This window comes from Callithrix jacchus, chromosome 5 (genome assembly GCF_049354715.1).
Source record: "Callithrix jacchus isolate 240 chromosome 5, calJac240_pri, whole genome shotgun sequence".
In the NCBI taxonomy this organism is placed as follows: Eukaryota; Metazoa; Chordata; class Mammalia; order Primates; family Cebidae; genus Callithrix; species Callithrix jacchus.
In genome coordinates, this window is record NC_133506.1 from 142,698,112 (window position 1) to 142,715,762 (window position 17,651).

General features: G+C 39.8%; 1 protein-coding gene across 2 annotated transcripts in view; it reads left to right on the top strand.

The window, feature by feature from the left end:
* Positions 1-13,611: 13,611 nt before the first annotated feature.
* The window catches only part of SGCG (sarcoglycan gamma), a 149,957-nt gene continuing 145,917 nt past the window's right edge, over positions 13,612-17,651 (top strand). For both annotated transcript variants that reach the window (XM_078375173.1, XM_078375174.1), the window contains exon 1: positions 13,612-13,683. The gene's annotated coding sequence lies outside the window, so the exon portion shown is untranslated. The remainder of the gene's footprint in view (positions 13,684-17,651) is intronic.

Below are 17,651 nucleotides of genomic sequence, written 5' to 3' on the forward strand. Positions count from 1 at the left end.
CTTAAAAAAGAGAAAGAGAGAGAGAGAGAGAAGGAAGAAAGGAAAGAAGGAAGGAAGGAAGAAGGAAGGAAGGAAGGAATGAATTAACTTTGTTAAAAATATTTTTAATTATATAAAAATTGATAGAGTTAAGATCTAGTAGAATTGAGTAGTTTGCATGAGATCATGGCAATAATTTTAACTATTCTAAATTACGATTATGAAATTTGAGAAACAGGAATTTCTCCTATGAAAAAGCCTACCAAAATACTTGGTAAAGAGGAAGAAATGTAAAAAGCTTACAGGAAAATAACTAAATACATATTAACAGTATTTTATTGGCTAAATACTTGTCTAGAAATAATACATTTTGTTAAGTTGCAATAATTACTTTTAGACCCTGAGGTACACCTAATATGCTGAAACAGTGAAACACAAATGGTAGTAGAGTCATAAAGAGTACATTCAGTTTCAGAACATGACTGACTTCTCCCAATATGTTTACCTACTGAAAGAACCTGGGCTATTAACTTTTATTATCACATAATTAGATTGAATTAAATAAAATGAAGGAAAATGAAATAGATCTATAGAAAGGTAAGAACATTATAATATTTCAATGAAACTTCAAAATTTTTTGCTTTTCAACAAATCACTTAACAGAACACCTTGCATAGGTATTAAGAAATTAGAGTGAAAAATTTGATGTGAAATTTATGAAAATTGAAATGTTATATAAAACCAAAAATTACTATGCCCAAGGAATAAATTTCAAAGATAAATGGGCCAAGATTGTTACACAAAATACCTGATTCGAACAAAATAGAAAAGGAAGAGGCCACATAGTCATTGCATGAAAACACTAATGATGATGAGGAGGAGGAGGATGACTATTATTTTTGAGACAGAGTTTAGCTCTTGTTACCCAGGCTGGAATGCAATGGCATCATCTTGGCTCACTGCATCCTCTGCCTCCCGGGTTCAAGTGATTCTCCTGCCTCAGCCTCCAGAGTAGCTAGGATCACAGGCACCCACCACCATGCCCAGCTGATTTTTTGTATTTTTAGTAGAGACAGGTTTTCACTATGTTGGCCAGGCTGATCGCTAACTCTTGATCTCAGGTGATCCACCCACCTCGGCCTCTTAAAGTGCTGGGATTACAGGCGTGAGCATTGATTATTAATGGTGGCCTATTGGAACTCTGAAATAAATTTTCACTGCATTGCTCATTAGTTTCATTATTTATAGCAAAGAGAAATGTTTTGAAATAATTCAAGTTCAGCTATAAAAATTAAGACTGTGAAGACTATCTGAAACATCTATCATATTTGATTGCTGCAGGAATATTTTGAAGCATTCTTATTTATTATCTAATATATTTGTTGCACTATTAAAATACCACAGAAAAAGTATTTAACTTGAAACTCAGTCCTATCCCCATGAATTATGATTTCTCATATTATAGGTAGAGTTAACAAGAAAATCATGCAATCTGTACATAAATGGCCATGAATCCATTAGAGAACTGTCATTTCTGAGTCAGTAGCAAGTGACCCATAAACTTAAGGAGGCCTGTCCCAGCTTAAAAACCAGTGTCCTAGCAAAAACAAGAATGTGCAACTGTTGGAAACAGACACGTCATGCTACATGAGTTGAGCTAATTCAATGACAAAAGAAATAAACCTGTTTGTTTTGAAATTATGTAAAACGAACTGATTTTTGAAGACAGAAACTGAAAGCAAGGAGAATCTAAGAATATAATCTGGCACAGTGACCTGCGTGGTGGATTGCATTATTGTTCTGAACTAGTCATTCTCCCTTACTTTTAGTTTCTATACAATTTAGAGGATTATACAAACCCACCTGCAGACAAGTGATTTACACTGTCTTGTGAAAGATAAGCGTATACATCCAGGCTCTGTTGATACCAGGTATGGGCAGGTGACTTGCCTTGGTGTAGGAGAAACTTGTGTTAACATGTGTCAGGTGAAACAGAAGCTTTAAGATCCATTGTGTGTTTCCACCAGCTCCCTTGATTTCCCCCCAAATAAATTCAAATTTGTGGTGCTTGGCACATCTCAAATAAGAGGTTCTGGGCCGTGCGCAGTGGCTCTCACCTATAATCCCAGCATTTTGGAGGGGTGAGGCAGGGGGATTAGCTGAGCTCAGGAGTTCACCACCAGCCTGGGCAACACCCGTGAATCCCCGTCTCTACTAAAACACAAAAAATTAGCCTGGTGTAGCGGCATGTGCCTGTAGTCCCAGCAACTCAGGAGGCTGAGACAGGAGAATCGCTTGAACTCGGGAGGGAGAGGTTGCATTGAGCCAAGATGGTGCCACTGCACTCTAGCTTGGGTGACAGAGCAAGACTCTATCCCCACTCCGCAGAAAAGAGGTTCTCCTTTAACCTGGGTCCTGGAATGAGAAAAGCTATGCAGTAGAAGCCAGACTGCAATGGTTGACATATAACATGAGAGAAAACTAAATATTTTTGAACTCTCTGCCTTACAAAATGTAAGCATGCTATTAAAACTCACCGCTAATATTCTCAGGTTGTGTCCTGTCACCCTTGCCAGACACTTTTTCAAACCATGCATGTGACAATTATCCTGAAATGAAAGTCTGCCTTTTATATAACTCAAACTTCTGCTTTTGAGATTTTAACGTATACACATAGGTTTCAGTCAGAGACATGAGTCATGAACACTCAGATCCAAAAATACATAGCTCAAAAATAGACTGGCTACAACTAGTAAAGAGATTTAAATCCCCCTTTCCCAAGCACTAACTATCAACAGTTATTTCTTGGACAGGATTCAGGGCTGTACACTCACGTTTCTAAAGCAATCTGTGTGCTGCAGTCACTGTGATGTAGCTACCCATGCCTCTCAGCCTGCTGTTAACCATGTCAGAGCCGACCTCTAATTCTCTGACCCACCTGGGGTCAGAAGCTGTGGGAGAATTAGAGGATTTTTGAGACAGAACCTCGCTCTGTCGCCTAGGCTGGAGTGCAATGGCACGATCTCGACTCACTGCAACCTCCGCCTCTCGGGTTCGAGCTATTCTCCTGCAGCAGCCTCCTGAGTAGCTAGGACTACAGGCGTACGTCACCACGTCCGGCTAATTTTTTGTATTTTTAGTAGAGACGGGGTTTCACCAGGGCAAGGTTTTATTGAATAGAAGTAGCTCTCGGCAGTTGGAGCTACAAGGAAGATGGTTTTCCCCTGGAGTTGGGCTGCTCAGCAGCCTGGGTTCTCCTCCGGCTGCCCCAGCCAAACTCCCCATGGTTCTGCTTCTGTCCATCAGTGGCCTGCAGGCATCATTCTGCTTCTGCCAGTCGGTGGCCTGCAGGCGTGCCTGTCTCGCGTCCCGTGTGTTCCTCCTGTGTGTCTGTCTGCTAGGGTCTCAGGGGCTTTTTAGGCACAGGACAGGGGCGTGGCAGACCAGGGTGATCTCACCAGTCCTCACCTAGGTCCGTGGGGGTGGAGCCCTAGCCAGGGACCACACCCTCCTCCACCCAGCACTTCGCTATCATTTAAAGGGTCTTCCCTTCCCAGCACTTCCATATCAACACGACATGTTTAAATGAGAAAAAAAAAATCAAGGGAAAACATTAATTTTTCTAATAAAGTAAAACATTAAAGGAATTTTTTTTGAAATTAATCACCTACATACCTTGCTTTAATATTAACTTCCCTTTGGAGGAACCAATTAAAAGTGGACTATACTAGCAAGTATCATTTGAAAAGAAGAGATGTTGGCATTCCTAAAAATAATAACTCACTAAATTCTTGTTATTGTGTTCTATATTTTGCATACATTAACTCATTTATTTCTTAAAGCATTCCTGTAATTTATATCTTAATTTTTACCCTCATGTTTCAGACGGGAAAAAAGAAGCATAAGGAATTTACTGCCGGACGCGGTGGCTCACGCCTATAATCCCAGCACTTTGGGAGGCCAAGGAGGGTGCATCACGAGGTCAAGAGATCGAGACCATTCTGGTCAACATGGTGAAACCCTGTCTCTACTAAAAATACAAAAATTAGCTGGGCATGGTGGCGCGTGCCTGTAATCCCAGCTACTCAGGAGGCTGAGGCAGGAGAATTGCTTGAACCCAGGAGGCGGAGGTTGCGGTGAGCTGAGATCTCGCCGTTGCACTCCAGCCTGGGAAACAAGAGCGAAACTCCGCCTCAAAAAAAAAAAAAAAAAAGAATTTGGATTAACCAGGACCTCTAGCATAAAGTTCAATATTCTTTCATCACAGCATGGTGCTCAACAGAATTTTAAAGTCACAAATTTAAAGTTATAGTTTAACACATCACCTGTAACAATTTACATACAAATGTGGTCACAGGAAGAGCCCTTGGCTTGTAGATAGTCTTATAAAATATAGTGGTGAGGGGGAAGAAAAGGAAACTTGAACGTCATCAAAGAAATAAACAAATAAGAAAGGGGATGGATTTTATGGAAATAACCTGAGAGCTGACTCTTACTTCATTTTAACTAAAGAAGAAAAAAGTGCACAGATAAAATCAGAACTGACGGCGTCCCAATCCTCTCTTTTCTGACTTCTGCATCACACTGGAGCGTGAGAGAAAAACAAAAGCTAATATTTTTACGTATATGCATTTTTCACAGCCTTTTTAAAATATAATTCTTATGCCACACAAAATTTACCCATTTAAGGTATAGAATTAAAAAAGGCTTTAATGTATTCACAGTTAGGTAACCGTCACCACAATCTCAACTTAAAACATTTTTATTAGCCCCTGAATGTCTATTTTTCATACTATGTCTATTAACTATACTATACGATGTTTTGTCATTGACTCCTTTCACCTAGAATAATTTTTCAAAGTTCATCCATATTGTATTATGTGTCAACAATTCATTCCTTTTATGGCTGAATAATATTCCATTGTATGGAGATATCATGTTTTATTTATTCATTCATCAGTTGATGTACATTTGGATTGTTTCTTCGTTTTTGCTGTTATGAATACTGCTACTGTGCACATTCATATACAAGTTTTTGTGTGGATATGTTTTTATTTCTCTTGAATAGATAAATAAATAGAAAATTTCTGGGTTCTCTGACAAGGCTATGTTTAATGTTTTGAAGCATTCCCAAATTGTTTTCCAAAATGGTTGCAGCATTTTACGCTCCCTCCAGCAATATATGAGTGTTCCAATTTCTTCACACCCTCACAAATTTGTGACTATTTGTCTTTTTTAGTAGAGCATTTCTAGAGACTGTGAAGTGGTATTTCATTGTGGTTTTGATCTGCGTTTTTTAAATGGCTAATGCTTTTGAGTGTCCTTTCCTACGCTTACTGGCCATTTGTATGTCTTTTTTTGGAGAAATGTTCATTTTCAGTTAGCTCGTGCTTTTGTTATTGAGTTCCTTATCAGATACGTAATTTGCAAATCCTTTGTACCATTTCCATGTTTTCTTTGGCTTTCTTGAGAGTATAATTTGCTGCGGAAACATTTTTAATTTGGATGAGGCCTAATTTGCTTTTTCGTTTGTTGCTGCTGATTTTGATGTGTGTAACAAGATTTTGCTGGATCCAAGTTCATAAAAATTTATGTTCTCTTCCGAGAGTTTTTAGTTTTAGCTCTTACATTGACGCACATAATACATTTTTAGTTAAATTTTGTGTGTGGTAGGAAGAAGGAGCCCAACTTTATTCCTTTGTGTATGAATATTCAATTGTTTTATCAATATTTGTTGATAAACAATTATTTTCCCATTGAATGCTCAATTAACTGCAAATGTGAGCATTTATCCAAACTCAGTTCTGTTCCATTGATGTATATATCTTGTGCTAGTACAATATAGGTTTGTAGTAAGTTTCTAAATCAGAATCATGAGATCTCAACATAGTTCTTCTTTTTCCAGATTACTTTCTCTGTTTTGGGAATCTTGCATTCCTATATGACTTTTGATATTAGCTTGTCAATTATTTTTGAAGCTAATGAAATTTATATTTTATTGACATATGATTGTACATATATATGGAGTACAGAGTGATGTTTCCGTACATGTATACATTGTATGATCCAATCATGCTAATTAGCATATTCATCACCTTAAATATTTATCACTGCTTTGACATGAGAACATTCATGACAAAAATCTTCTCTTTTAGAGATGTGAAATATACAATGCATTATTGTTAGCTGTAGTTACCCTACCGCGCAATGGAGTAGCAGCATTTCTTTCTCCTATCTAACTGTAGCATTTCACCTGTTGGCCAACTTCTCCCCTTCTTCCCATTCTCATTAATCTCCTCAGTCTCTGGTAACCACTGTTCTACTCTCAACTTTATAAGTCCATTTTTTTTAGATTCCACATATGGATGTTATCTTGTAGTATATGTCTTTCTGCGCTTGGCTTATTTCACTTAACATAATGTCCTCCAGTCTCATCCATGTTGTCACAAATGACAGGATTTCATCCTTTTCTGTGGGCAAATACTATTTCATTGCGTGTAATATTCTCTTTATCCATTCATCTGTTGATGAGCATTTGGCTTGATTCCATAATTTGGCTATCGTGAATACTAATGCAACAAACATGAGAGTGCAGATGCCCCTTTTCAACATATTGATTTCATTTATTTTAGATATACACCCAGGATTACTAGATCATATGTGCATTAGTCCACTCTCACGGTGCTAATAAAGACATACCAGGGACTGGGTAATTTACAAAGAAAAGAGGTTTAATTGACTCACAGTTCATTATGGCTGGGGAAGCCTCAGTAAACTTAAAATCATGGCAAAAGAAGAAACAAACACAACCTTCTTCACATGGCAGCAGCAAGGCAAAATGCCAAGCAAAAAGGGGAGAAACCCTTTATAAAACCGTCAGATCTAGTGAGACTCGCTGTCACAAGAACAGCAGCATGGGCTTAACCTCCTCCAAGACCAAGATTCAATTACTTTTCACTGGGTTCCTCCAAGACACTTGGGGATTACAGGAACTACAATTCAAGATGAGATATGGGTGGGGACACCGCCAAATCATGTCAATATAATTTGTCTTTCTTGAATCTTTAGTGAGGTTGAGCATTTTTTCATATGCTTTTGGGCTGTACGTTGATTTTTCTGTCTATATGATCTGTCCTTAGCTGAAATTAGAGTGTTGAAGTATGTTATTTTATTGCTCTCTATTTCACCCTTTAGATTTACTAATATTTGTTTCTTTGGGAAAAAAAGCAGCCTTTCACCATTAAGTATGATGTTAGCAGTAGGTTTTTTATAAATGCCCTTTATCGGGTTGAGGAAACTCCTTTCTATTTCTACTTCTTTGGATATTTTTATTAGAAAAGGATTTCATTTTGTCAAGTGGTTTTTCTGTGTCTATTAAGATGATAATTTGGTTTTTGTCTTTTATTCTCTTAATATGGTTAATTACAATGGATAGTTTTAGATGCTTTACATTTGTGGGATAAATTAGATTTGAGATTTGGGATAAATTCCATTGGGTCATGATGTATAATGCTTTTTCAACTTTTTTTATCTTATAAGAAAAGTGAAGCAGTGGGAGTGGAGAAGGAACAGAGAAATCTGTAACTGGTTGTGATCAATCAGTTATGTCACCACTGCACTTGGACCAGCTGGTCATGGCATATAACGCCTTTTATATACTCCTAGATTATGTTGGTTAGTAATTTTTATTTGTATATTCATAAGACATACAAGCCTGTAGTTTTATTTTATCATGAGGATTTTGTATGGTTTGATTTCAGGGTAATACTCACCTTACAGAATAAATTGTTAAGTGTTCCTCCTCTTTTATCTTTTGTAAGAGTTTGTAAAAAAATTTATATTGATTCTTCCTTAATCCTTTGGTATAATTCACCAGTGAATCTATATGGGCATAGACCTTTCTAGGAAGTTTCTCCATTTAGTAATTCAATCTCTTTACTTGTATTTTTATTCAGACTTTCTATTTCTTCTTGAGTCAGTTTCAGTAGTTTATCTTTGTAGGAGTTTGTCCTTTTTATCTAAGTTATGTTACTTTTAGACATAGAGTTGTTCATAGCATTACCTTATAATCCTTTATTTATTATAATTTTTTTAGATGGATTTTCACTGTTATTGTCCAGGCTGGAGTGCAATGGCATAATCTCAGCTCACTGCAGTCTCTCTGCCTCCTGGGTTCAAGTGATTCTCCTTCCTCAGCCGCCCGACTAGCTGGGATTGCAGGTATGTGCCACCACACCTGGCTAATTTTGTATTTTTAGTAGAGATGGGGTTTCTTCACGTTGATCAGGCTGGTCTCGAACTCCTGACCTCACATGATCCACCTGCCTCAGTCTCTCAAAGTGCTGGGATTATAGGCGTGAGCCACCAAACCCAAACTTAATCCTTTTACTTTTTAAGGTTAATAATGATGTTTCCTTTTTATAACTGATTTTTGTAATTTGAGTATTCCTTCTGTGTGTGTCTGTCTGCCTGTCTCTCTCATATCAGTCTAAATTTGTCAATTTAATCTTTTATAAGTATTAATTTTTTCTATCATTTTTCTATTTTTCTACCATTTTTATTTCATGTATTTCTAATATGGTCTTAGTACTTCTTTCCTTCTACTTGCATTATATTTTTTGTTTTTATTTTTTAAGTTCCTTAAGATAAAAGGTAAGGTTAGAGATTTGAGATTTTTCCTCTCTCTAACAGAGGCATTTATAACTAAATATTTTCCTCTAAGCACTGCTTTAGCTGCATCACATAGTTTTCATATATTGTTTTATTTTCATGTATCTCAAAGTATTATTTTCCTTATTATCAAGTATATTACATATCTATGTATTACTGGTCCAACAATAGAATTACATACATATTTCTTTGTGTAATTGATTTGCATATCAATTAAGAGAAGAAAGAAGAAGCACACTATTATACTGTCTTTTACAATTACCTATGTAATACATTTACTAGTGCCGTGTGTGTGTGTGTGTGTGTGTATGTGTGTGTGTATTTGAATTAATGTCTCTCTTTCAGCCTGAAAAACTTATTTTAGTGTTTTTTGTAAGTCAGGCTTGCTGGTCTTTGATTCTGAGGGAGGCCCTTTAATTCTTAACCATGTTTCTTAAAGTTTGTTGAACATATTTAAAATAGATACTTTGAAATCTATGCTGAGTTTAACATCTCAAAAACCATTCCTACTGCCTGCTTCATCTGCTGGATATGGGTTACACTTTACCGGTTTGTGTGTGTGTATATGTGTTTGCATGTTTCATCATTTTTGGGAAACTGGACATTTTTCATAGTGTATCATAGAAACTCTGAATTCTAATTCCCTCCCCTCTGTCCCCAGGGTTTGTTGTTTACTCATTTAGTGATTTGGTTAGACAATTTTAGAGAATTTTATTTTCCCCTCTGCATGCAGCTTGTTACAGGAAGTCACATGGTACAACCTTGGGCATGCATACAATATTCCTGAACCATACCCCTCCCCAAATCCCTGTGATGTTAGCCAGGTTTTCATTGATTGTGTCTCTCCCTGATCTCCCTGTTAAGCATCTGGCTGATCTGCCTTTATTAGTATTACACCAGTTTTTAGCCTTTACTAATTCTTAGCTGATTGCTCTAATATTTTTGACAATACCTGGAGCATAAACTCTTCCATAGTTGAATTTAATTACAGTCCAGCCCCCTTTTTTATGGGTAGTTTTTGAGACCTCCTGCAACTGTAGGAGGACTCCTTTTTGAGTCTTTTTTCCTGGCTGTCTCTTTATTTTCTAGCTGGTCTACTATTTAGTTGTTTGCTATAGTGGAGGTAGCAGCTTTCTCTTAATTGCTTATTACCAAGATCTCCATTATTTTTCATAGTGAACTTCTCCCCATTTCTGTTTCAAATGAAATCAGCTACAAAGTTCTCTATTCTTAAAGCCTGCCTCTCTTCCTAGGAAGAAATTTTGTTCCACTGCTCCAGATCTAAGAGTCAGGACAACAGCCTGCTTCTCTCAGAGTGACATCCCTGCTCCATGAGCAGGACACTGAGTGGGATTAGCAGCCCTTGGTCTTTTCAGCTTGCCTCTCCCAATATGGAACCTCCACCCCATGTGTTGGCTAAGGTGGGAGTAGTAGCTGTCCAGTATTCTGGACCTGATAAAACTTAAATAGAACTTCCACCTCACAGTGGTGGCTGGGTAGTGGGTGGTTCGGTAAAGCCCCAGTCCTCCCACACACACTTTACTAGAATGGAGTTTACATACATGCCTTGGTGAACTATGTATGAACATGATGGAGACCAAGCACCTTTCGGAAAAAAAAACAAAAAACAAAATCATGGACTCATAACTGGGGTAGAAGGATTCTGTATTCTTGGCCACATCTCCCAAGAGTACAGCTTCTGTCACACTGAGTTAGGGGTGGGGACTGAGTGATTAGTGATTCAAATGCCACAAACTCACATTGTTTTTTAAGAATATTTGTTAGATTTTATGAATAAAATATTTATTCATTTGCTATATGCCCTTAGGATGATGCCAGAGGCTTTAAATAGTTGGGTTCAAAAAAAAAAAAAGCAGTCTTTGGTAACCAAAACAGCATGGCACTGGTCTAAAAGTAGATACATACCAATAAAACAGAATAGAAATCACAGAAATAAAACCAAATACTTAACAACAAACTGGTATTCAACAAAGCATACAGAAACGTAAATTGAGGAAGGCATACCCTGTTCAATAAATGGTGCTGGGAAAACTGGATCACCACATAAAGAAGAATAAAATTGGATCCCTCTTTCTCATCAACGACAAAAATCAACTCAAAGTGGATCAAAAACTTCAAGCTAAGACCTGAAACCCTTTACAATTCTAGAAGAAAACTTAGGAAAATCTCTTCTGGACATTGGTCTAGGGAAAGAATTTATGACTGAGACCCTAAAAGCAAATGCAGAAAAAACAAAAATAAATACATGGACCTAATTAAAGTAAAAGATTCGGCACCACAAAAGAAATAATCATCAGAGTAAACAGACAACCCACAAATGGGAAGAAAATATTTGCAAATTAAGCACTGACAAAGGACATTAGCCCAGAATCTATGAGGAACTAAAACTAATCAGCAAGAAAAGAAAAATCCCATGTAAAAGTGGGAAAATGACATGAATAGACAATTCTCTAAAGAAAAATGTACAGAGGGCCAAAAATCATGAAAAAATCCTCAACATCACTAAACTCAAGGAATTGCAAATTAAAACCATAATAAAATAGCATCTTACCCCATCAAAAGCATTACTAAAATGTCAAAAACCAGCACATGTTGGTGTGGATGTGGTGAAAGGGAATGCTTACACACTGCTGATGGAAATGTAAATTATTACAATCTCTTTGGAAAATAGTATGGTGATTTTTCAAAGAACTAAAAATAGATCTACCATTCAATTCAGCAATCATCCTACTGGGTATCTACCTCAAACAAAAAGAAATCACCATATCAAAGAGATATTTACACACATATGTTTATTGCAGCACAGTTCACAAATGCAATGATATGGAACTAACCCAAGTAGCCATCAACTGATGAGTGATAAAGAAAATGTGGTATTTTTACACCATGGAATACTCCTCAGCCATAAAAAAAAGAACAAAATAATGTCTTTTGCAGCAACTTGGATGGAGCTAGGAGGCCATTATTTTAAGTGAAGCCATTCAGGAATGAGAAAGCAAGTACCGTATGTTCTCACTCATAAGTGGGAGCTACGCTATGGGTGCGCAAAGGCATACAGAGTGGTAAATGGACATTGGAGACTCAGAAGCCAGAAAAAGGAGTGAGAGATAAAAAACACTACGTATTGTGTACAGTGTATACTACTCGGTGAAGGGTGCGCTAAACTCTCAGACTTTAGCAGTCTAAAATTCATCCACAGAGCCAAAAACTATTCCTACCCCCAGGTCTATTGAAACTAAAAATTACATCATCATTTAATTTTTAAAAATAAAGCTCATCACAGCGAAAAATAAATTTCAAAACAAAATAAAAATAGTTTTTATCAGGTAGAGCTGTTTCACTGGGGAGAGGATCTTCAGAGATGTGCAGGTCACTGTTCCGGTGCTTTTCATATTTATACTTTCATGTATTGATTTAAAATTTCTCTTTCTCTGTTTTACAATGTAAACAATATGTTGGTATTCACAGAAAAAAATAATAAATTCATAAATGCATATAATTCATAAATATACATGTATCGAGTTGCTGAAAATTCTTTTTACCGGTAAGACATTCAGTCCAGTCTGGAGATGGTGTCCTTTGTCCACACGTCTGGTTGTTTTGATTTCCCACTCGGGATGTTTCCAGCTTTTCATCAGGGGACTCATAAGCTCTCTAGATCCCCACTGCGATCATCATCCCCAGCACAAACTGTTGCCAATGATTTCTTTCTAAGCCAACAAAGGAGACGTTCTGGCTCTGAGATCATGTTAGTTTCGGCAATTAAAACACATTAATAACTTTTGAATTCTTTGGCAGAAATATTAAACTGAAACCTTTACTGATTAGGACGGGCATTTTTAGAGCAACAGTTCACAATATCTGTCATTTGCTGCCTGTGAAATATGTAGGAAATTATTAATGTATCCTTAATAATATATTTCTATATACATCTTGTTTACCCTTTGCTTCTTGAAGGCAATATTTTTAGAAAACGATTATCGTTGTCTGTCATCTCTAAGACAGAGAAGTAATTACAGAAATATTGCACTGGACATTTCTGGAAAATTGGCTTTTCAAGTTTTTATTTTTATCTTTGCAAAAGTTTGCTTTTAAAAAGTATAATCTAGAAGTTGTAAACATTTCTTCCTTGCAGTTATCCATTCTGTTACATAAAAAACATTTTAAATGATCCAACATCTGTATGTTTCTACTTGGTCCCAAATGTGGTATCAGATTTTTATTTTTAAAAAATCATAAAACACATCGGCATGATCCTTTTAGGAATACATTTGAAAGTTTACCTCTTTAGCACACTCACCAAACATCTTCGGATACCCATACCATCCACACAAAGCTGCTAAAACCAAGATGCTCCCCCGTAATGCATATGTTCAACGAATAAATAAGTGATTGAAATACACAAGCACTAACTGGAAAACTGTATGTCATACAGAGAACCTCTTCAGGCCTTGAAAATGGAACGTAGTAAAGCGGCTTCCTTGTCCTGGGTTGGCATTCACTGTCCTAGAGCCCGCCTGGAAGAGCTAACTCAAGCACAGCGTTGTTTTCGCCACAGCCGAGTTCCTGCACGCCCCTGCGGGTGCCTCCTAGCGGCGGACTGGGACCTGGCGTTGGGCGAGCGTCTAGGAGTAAACTGCTGAACGCCAGGGGTTCGCGGTGGGCGGCTGGGTGGCAAGACTTTTAAAGCCTCGCAAATGGAACCCTCCCCCCCCCCCCACGCCCAATCGCCACAGGTGCTCTTTCTGACAGTAAAGGGCCTGGGTCAGAAGTGTGAAGATTGTGGTCCCACGCTCCAAGCCCGATATGCGGTCGTTCAGCAGTAATTGGGCTGGAAAGATGAAGGCGCCCCGTGTCTGCAGCGAAGGAGTCGGGTGGGAGCGGGAAATGCCCCTGTCCGGCGACCTGCGGGCAACAGCGGGGAGGGGGGAGCCTGACGGTGGAGAGGTGGTGGGGCGGAGGTGCAACGTGGAGCGGCTCAAGGGTTCTGGAAGGGTTCGGGAGGAGCGCGAGGTATGGAGGGAGGGGATCTTGGGGCTGTGCGAAGGAGGGGCGCTTGGAAGGGCGCGGCGTTTGGACAAGGAGGGGCTCGGAGTGGGAGTGGAGGGGCTCCGGGAAGGAGTGGAGGGGTGCGGACGTGCTGGAGGGACGCGCGTGGCTAGAACTGGAGAGACACGGAAAGTCGTAGAGGGGCGGGGCAGTCGCTGGAGGAACCTCTGAGGGGACGCGGGGAACGTCTGAAGGGGTGCTATGTTGGAACTTGGAGGGGAGGGGGATGCTGGAGAAGCACACGGTGATGGACAGGGAGGGACACGGGAGGTGTGGAATGGCGGGACCCGTCGCGGGAAGGACACAGAGGAGCGTAGGCTGCTCTGGAGAGGCGCTTTCGGGGATCTAAGAGGGGCGCTAGGTGCTGGGACTTGGCAGCGCCTGGGGCGGAGGGTTGCTCCGGGTCCAGCCTGGCGCGCTGCGGGGCAGTGCGCGGAGGGAGGTGACGCGCGTCCCGCCCGCGGCGCCCTGGGCTCGGCTGGGCGCAGGACTGCCCTGGCAGCGGTGCAGTATCCCCGGCGAGTTCCTGGGGGATCCCCGGCCCCCGCTTCCCCCCGCGCCCCGGCCAGCAGCACCCGCAGCCCGGACAGGGAAGTGGGCGCCCGCAGTTCTGGAAGCTGCTCCCGCGCCCTGGAGCAGAGTCGTCGCTGCGGTCGCCGAGGAAAGACTGAGCGGAGACCCGCTCTGTCCGGGGAGAAGCCTGTGGTGTCATCACGTCTGGAATGAAGGGAAATGCAGTGGCTGCTTGCGCTCCGAGACTCCAAGAAGTACAGCAGGTAAAGAGAATCGCCACGGCCAGCCACTTCGCCCTCAGTTCCCCAGATTCCTGGGTCCCTCTTTCTCCTCCAGCGTCCTAAACTAACCCCTCTGTTGTTCAACATCCTTATGCCGCTTCCAGCCTACCCCCAGGACTCCATCACAACTCGTGTCCTCTTTCTCCTCGCCTTCTCTGCCCCAGATGGCAGTTTCCTTCCCCTGCGCGCCGTCGTGAAGGCTCAGGGACAAGAGTGAAACGTAATTTAGACAGTTGGCCTTTCTTTGCCCAAAGACTTCGCTAACTGGTCCGCACTCTGCAATGGGACTTAATAACTTCTTGTGTGTCCGCGTGTGTGGTGTGACAGAATGAGAGTTAATTTGTTCTCTGCAAATGATTTTGCCAAAAACATTGTCCTGGGTTGCTTGCTGGCGAGTCTGTAATACCGAGTAAGCGGAGTGTCTGCAAAGTGCAGGGCATAGGGTTTACTTGGGGATTTTAGAGGGGAGTTGAAGCATAGCTGGGCTCTGTCATCTTCAGTGGGATTATATGATAACTTGATGTTCTTCACCACTGTTATACTCATTACCTCCATTAAGTACCAATAATTAATACTTACATATTACTTACATGCTATCACTTGGTTACATCAGAGTTAGCAAGTTGCTTGTTCTTCAATCATTGCTGAGTATTCTGGTGTTTCTGAATATTAGCACAGTACCAGACAGTTGGTCTGTGAAACATCCACTCATCCCGTGATAATACTGCACAGGTGGATTTTATAATGCGACACTCCATGTGTATCCATACTATTCATGCGCTAATGCTCCTGGGTGTTCCTTTACGCAGGTAAATTGGTGTTTGTAAAGCAATGGAATCGTATTTACATTTTTCCATGCAAATCTTTTGAATATGGGTCTTCCTATGCTTTTCTTCCTTTGATATGAACAGGCTATAAAGAAGTGTAAAGAAGAGAGTGCATAATTGTATTCCAAAAGTATACATAAGCTGAAATCTTGGTTTTCTGTTGATGGAATCTTTTACTGGCAGGTTCAGTATCTCTGGTATTAAAACTTCCCTTCATGACAGTATGCTTCCAAATTGACTAGCAAGCAGGCATCCATCCACAAGTGTTAAAATATTTTACAGTAGGCTGGGTGCCGTGGCTCACACCTGTAATCCCAGCACTTTGGGAGGCCGAGGCAGGTGGATCACCTGAGGTCAGGAGTTCCAGACCAGCCTGGTCAACAAGGTGAAACCCTGTCTCTACTAAAAATACAAAAAGGCAGGCACCTGTAGTTCCAGCTACTCAGGAGGCTAAGGCGGGAGAATCACTTGAACCTGGGAGGCAGAGGTTGCAGTGAGCTGAGATCCTGCCACTGCACTCCAGCCTGGGCAACAGAGTAAGATTCTGTCTCAAAAAAAAAAAAAAAAAAAATCACAGTTAACTTTTAAAGTTTTACTTTAAAATAAAGTAAGTATTTTACATAAGTACTCTTCTTTTCACCTTTAATGTTTTTGCTGAGTCAGACAGATACAATTATTTAGTATATGTTACACGTAAATAATTAACGTGTATGGTGTGCTTACACCGTGCCTCACATGTGCAGAGAAGGTGTCCTGTGTCACGACTGTAATCTATCCGACAGCTTTTCTTAAATCTCAGAAAAAAGATAGTGATAAATAGCGCATTTAATGAATTCAAATGATTAGAACTACATAGCCTAGCTGGTCTACATAGCAACCTTTAAAATCAATAAGCAAACTTTCACATTGTACAAATAATTTGTTTGCATTTTAAAACTACTAAAACACCTCTTGGAGATAATAAAAATAATAATACACCTTTATTTTTTGAGCCAGAGTTTTGCTCTTTTTGCCCAGGCTGGAGTGCAATGGTGTGATCTTGGCTCACTGCAACCTCTGCCTCCCGGATTTAAGCCATTCTCTTACCTCAGCCTCCAAGTAGCTGGGATTACAGGCATCTGCCACCACGCCTGGCTAATTTTTTGTACTTTTAGTAGAGATGGGGTTTCACCATGTTGGTCAGCTGGTCTCGAATTTTAGGCCGCAGGTATTGCACCTGCCTCGGCCTCCCAAAGTGTTGGCATTACAGGCATCAGCCACCATTTGTGAGCCACCGCTCCTGGCCTATTCTCCATTTTAAAAATAGCATTTTATTAATTGTGGGTTGTTAATATTTAAAATCAGTTTTATTTAAATATGTATACACATATATACACACATACTATATTACATTTTAATCAGCATCATTATGTTATCTTGGGAATTATTTTTTTCTTATTTTCAGACTCTCATTTAATGTTTACTACTTAACACTGTGTCCTTCTGTAATCTCAGCAAGTTGGGAGGCCGAGGCATATGGACCACTTGAGGTCAGGAGTTCTAAAGCAGCCTGGGCAACATGGTGAAACCCTGTCTCTACCAAAATTCAAAACTTAGCCAGATCTGGAACTACAGATGCCTGTAGTCCCAGCATCTCGGGAGGCTGAGGCGGGAGAATTGCTTGAACCTGGGAGGCAGAGGTTGCAGTGAGCCAAGATTGCGCCACTGCACCCCAACCTGGGCGACAGAGCGAGACTGCATCTCGAAAATAAAGAAAGAAAGAATAAAAAATAAATAAGACTGTGTTCTATAAGAGACCCTTATTATACTGTGGGTAAAATACATAAGTATCTGGAGACAGGGCTATAGTTAAACTAAAAAAGAATGATAATTTTATTTCTTTTTCTAAAATTGTATTGTTAGAAAGTGATTTATATGGACATGGTAATAGTCGTGCAATAACTCATACTTAAGTGATGGTGCCTTACGCCTTTTTAAATGGCAATTTTCTTAAGTGTTCTGTAGTTAAGCTTACGTGAAGTCAACAAAATGGGTTGTGTGGGCAGTGGTAACAATACAATGTTTTCCGTACCTGGATCCCTGGTTAAAGTAAACTTGCAGATACATTTCTGAACGCGTCATCTTCAAAATTAGGATATAAATTAACTACCTTAGTAACATGCATTTTCGTGTTTCATTTTTTTACGTATGAGGAAAATATCTGTGCTGGAATAGCGAACAGCAGGAAAAGTAAGAACAGGGTAAAATCAGGCTTTCCAAGGTAATATAAGGTCCTGCGGCCTTTGAGAATCTGGTAATAGTTAGAGATCTG